Here is a 5281-nt window from a genome sequence, read left to right as displayed (position 1 = left end):
CTACAAAGTAAGTTCCAGGACAGCCAGGGCTACACAGAGAAACCCTGTCTTGAAACAAACAAACAAACAAACAAACAAACAAAAGAGTTGCCAAGGAAGCAGAGAGGAGAGTCTTTGAGTCGAAGGGTATTTAAGACAGGGTGGAGAAGAAAAGGCCTTTTCCTTCTGGGAAGTCTGTGGGTGGGGGCAGTGGGCCGCTTCCTCGTCTCTCTGAGCTTGCAGGTTTTCCCAGCCTCTGGCTCCTGAATCTTCATTTGGTAAATCAAACGTTTGGGATTTTTTTTTTTCAAAACTTGGTTCTTTTTTAAAATTATTATTAATAGTAATAATAACACTGTAGTTGTCTTCAGACACTCCAGAAGAGGAAGTCAGATCTCATTAAGGATGGTTGTGAGCCACCATGTGGTTGCTGGGGTTTGAACTCTGCACCTTTGGAAGAGCAGTCGGGTGCTCTTACCTACAGAGCCATCTCACCAGCCACGGGATTTTGTTTTTTTAAAACAACCAAGAAATGGTACTGCAGATTCTAATAAGTTATAAAGAATCTCGAGTACTTTAAAAACATTATATTCCAAATAACTGGAAAACTTAAATGAAATTAATAAATTTCTAGACACATGAGACCTATCAAGATTAAACTGAGAAAATATAACAGGCATCTAGCCAGCTGAGGAGTGGAAGGCTGCTGGTGGGTAGGTCTCACCAGCCCTCATTCAATAGATGGAAAACTTGAAGTAACTTCATGCTACCCCTGTCTTTGGAAAATAAGTAGAATTGTTCATGAAGTAACTGAAGCAATGGGGTATGAATTGGACAATCATGCACACATACACTATGCACGCATATCCTGTGCACACACACACACATACACACTGTGCACACATACCCTGTGGACACATACACTGCGTGCACACATACACTGCGTGCACATACACACCTTACACACTTACCCTGTACACACACACACTGTGCACACACACTGTGCACACACACTGTGCACACACATACTGTGCACACATACCTTGTGCACACACGTACACACTGTGCACACACACACACTGTGCACATATACACATTGTACATATATGCCCTGTGCACTTACACACTGTGCACATACACACTGTGCACACATACACTGTGCACATACATATTGTACATATATACCCTGTGCATTTACACACTGTACACACGTACTCACTATGCACACATACACTGCATGCACATACACACTGTACACACACACACTGTACACACATATCCTGTACATACATACCCTGCACATGCACACACACACAGTGCACATACACACTGTGCACACATATGCACACTGTGCACACACACACTGTGTACACATACCCTGTGCATACACACATATTGTGTACACACATGCACTGTGCACATACACATACACACTGGGTTGCAACACTATGCCAAACAAGAGTGCTCTAAGGGTGAATACTTCTGCCAGATGTGAAGTGTGCAGGTGGATTTGGTGGTGGTGGTGGTTGGTTGGTTAACTTGGTTCAGTTTTGGTTTGTTTTTGTTTTTGTTTTTGTTTTGTTTTTGAACAGGGTTTGTTTATATAGTCGTTGATATCCTGGAACTAACTCTATAGACTAGGCTGGCTTCAAACTCACAGGAACCTTACTGGGTTCATATCCTAAAAGATAATTCTTCCTTCCTTGTTTCCCAGATCAAGGCTCACCTGCTGCCCTTAAGATGTGCTGACCAAGCCTTTAATCCCAGCACTCAGGCGGCAGAGGCAGGCAGATTTCTGAGTTCAAGGCCGGCCCGGTCTACAGAGTGAGTTCTGGGACAGCCAGGGCTATACAGAGAAACCCTGTCTTGAAAAAAAAAAAAAAAAAAAAAAAAAGAAGAAGAAGAAGAAGAAGAAGAAGAAGAAAAGAGAAAAAGAAAAAAAAAGATGTAAAGATGTGCTGACCCATTTCCCCAGATGCAGAAAGCTCGATTTCACAATTTGCAGTAGTGGAAAACTGGGTTTGATCATAGAGTTTTACCTCTCGCCCTAGAAAAAACAAAACAGGATACAACCTATGTTTATGCATGCACGTGGGTGTCCACGGTGGACAAAAGGAGCCACCAAGACCCCTGGCTGCGCTGGAGTAATGGATAGTTGTGAGCCTCCCTACTTTGGTGCTAAAAACCAAACCCAGATCCACTCCAAGAGCAGCAACTTAACAGCTGACTCATTTCCCAACCACTGAATCATTTTGTTTTTTTAAATCCAGTTAGTTATTTGTTAACTTCAGAGGCAAGCCAAGCTGCCTAGGACTGAGGTCCCAATGTTACCTGTGTGTGCTGGCCAGTAAGCCACACTCTTGTTGGAGATAAACTGAAGGGCCAAAGGTCAGTGTCCGCCCAGGGGCACCACCATTCCTGGCTACTTATCACCTTATAACTGGGGGTGACTGGAAACTCTGACGTGGAGTAGAACTGCTTATTCGTCTTGTGTGTGTGTGTGTGTGTGTGTGTGTGTGTGTGCAGTTTATACATGGTTAGATAGATAAAGTAATGGTTGGGGGATGGGTGACTTAAGCAGATCCACAATGATCAATGAAATTAAAGCAGAAATGAAAGCGTCCCAATAGCTGAGCAGTGGTGGCACACACCTTTTGTCCCAGCAGTGGTGGCACACACCTTTTGTCCCAGCAGTGGTGGCACACACCTTTTGTCCCAGCAGTGGTGGCACACAACGTTAGTCCCAGCAGTGGTGGCACACAACGTTAGTCCCAGCAGTGGTGGCGCACACCTTTTGTCCCAGCAGTGGTGGCGCACACCTTTTGTCCCAGCAGTGGTGGCACACACCTTTTGTCCCAGCAGTGGTGGCACACACCTTTTGTCCCAGCAGTGGTGGCGCACACCGTTAGTCCCAGCAGTGGTGGTACACACCTTTAGTCCCAGCACTTGGGAGGCAGAGGCAGGAGGATCTCTGTGAGTTTGAAGCCAGCCTGGTCTGCAGAGCGACAGCTACGGCTACAAAGGAAAATCTTGTCTCAAACCCCAAAACCCCAAAACCCAAGAAAACAAAAGGCTTAGGGTTTTAATGCTGTGAACAGACACCATGACCACGGCAACTCTCATAAGGACAACATTTAATTGGGGCTGGCTTGCAGGTTCAGAGGTTCAGTCCATTATCATCAAGATGGGAGCATGGCAGCATCCAGGCAGGCATGGTACAGGAGGAGCTGAGAGTTCTACATCTTCATCTGAAGGCTGCTAGCAGAATACTGACTTCCAGGCAGCTAGGATGAGGGTCTTAAAGCCCACGCCCACCATGACACACCTACTTCAACAAGGCCACACTTCCTAATAGTCCTGGTCCAAGCACAAAAAAAAAAAAAAAAAAACCCTCATAAGAGGTAAGCACAGAGGAGCAAACACTGGAGTTGGTCCACAAAGCAGGGACAGTGGGAACAGCAGCAAATGCAATTGATGAAAGCAGCACTTCCCTGGTACCAAAACCAGAAGAGGAAACGAAGAAAGGAAATTATATTCCAACTTCCTTGGACACAGGAACAACAACAACAACAAATCAATCAAATTTAGGCACACTAACTCAAGAACACATTCAGGCAGGAACAGATGGACTAGGCCAAGGTATAAAGAAAACGCCATAAAAGACCCATTACTCTAGGTGCACACCAAAAAAGTAATTGTTAAAACAGGAAAGGAACAATGCTAACATTAGGGAGACAAGAGCTAGGACTGGACCATCCATAACTCCAGTCCCAGGGGATCTGGTGCCTTCTGAGGTCGCTAAGCACACATGTGGTGCATGCACATACATGATGGTAAAATATATAACATCAATAAATCTAAAATGTTCTTTTCAAAGAAGGTGAGAGATGACAAGATGACTTAGCAGGTAAAGGGACTTGCTACCTAACCTGACAACCAGAGTTTAGTTCCCAGGATCCACACAGTGGGAAGATGTAGCCGACCAGCAGCCATGGATGAACTGGGTACCTGAAAGGGAGGCTGGAAAAGAAAAAGGATGGGGTGGGGTTGGGGGCGGGGCTAAGAGAAGGATGAAGCCATGACAAAGTTTACTGATCTACTGATCGAGGCTCAAAGTTTAATATCCAGCTCTGCGTTTATCTAGGGAAACCCCACAGACCCATCCTTTGTTTCAGCTGGATCGTGTTGCAAAGCAAGCTCAGCGGGCAGTCTGCTCCTGCAGGAAACTGCAGACAAGGCAAGGCGGGAGAGTCCACCTTAGGTCGGTGGAAGATCAACTGGGGCAAGTCTATTTAGCCTGCTCAAGGCTGGGGGAAGGGCACAGAAAGAGAGGTCCAACTCCGGAAAGCTGGTCTCTGACCCCCAGACAGGAGCTCTATGGCACATGTACATACACATGCATATACCACACAGACAGATGATAGACAGGTGGAGGAATGCAAGCATGCACGCAGGCATACATGCGTGTGATAAATGAATAGATAAAATGAGATAAAGCTGTTGGAAAAAAATTAAAAGGAAAACCATAGTGCCCCATGAGCAATTTGGTTTCATTCTAAGGATTTAGGCTTTGTTGAGGGTTCACAAATCAACAAGTGTAAATAAGCATATGAAACCCAAGCATGAGACCAGGTCTTTACTTCAGAAGGTGCAAAAGACCTTTATCAGAGCTCAGCATCCCTTGTGTCTAAACAAACAACTTTGAGGAAACTAGGAAACAAACCTTTAGGCTAGTTTATACTAGATGGGGGGGTGGGGGGGAACCTGAAGGGGATTCCTCTGAAACCCGGGACACAACAGGGTTCCCAGCCTCTCCACTCTTGTTCAATATAGTGGCCAAGAACTTAACTAGAGCTATAAGCCTAGCAAAATAAAAAGTGATACAAATAGGAAAAGGGGAAGCAAATCATCCCTCTGTGAAGACACCAAGATTGCATACTTAAAAGTCCCTAGAAGTGAAAAAGTGAAACATAAAAACATAAATTCTAGGCCTTTAGGCCCAGGCTTGAGAATGTGACCTTTGTGACTCAATGCTCCAAGGCATGTTAATCATAAAACAGATATTCGTTAGTCCACCCACTTCCTGGGTTGGGGAAAGTTCCTTCAAAGAAAGTCACCCTGACCACTCCTGGGACCTGCTATGCAAATGTGCTATTGTTAGAGGCTCATAGAAACTGTCTTGACTCCCACCTCCTCGGGACTCTTAACTGGTATTTTTGGTATTTTCCTACAACGCCCTCCCCACCCCCTTGAATTGTGGTTTTTTTCCTTTAAATAACCCCTCAAACAGCTACTCAGGACC

This window comes from Mus pahari, chromosome 9 (assembly GCF_900095145.1).
Source record: "Mus pahari chromosome 9, PAHARI_EIJ_v1.1, whole genome shotgun sequence".
NCBI lineage: Eukaryota > Metazoa > Chordata > Mammalia > Rodentia > Muridae > Mus > Mus pahari.
This window is presented reverse-complemented; position numbering follows the sequence as displayed.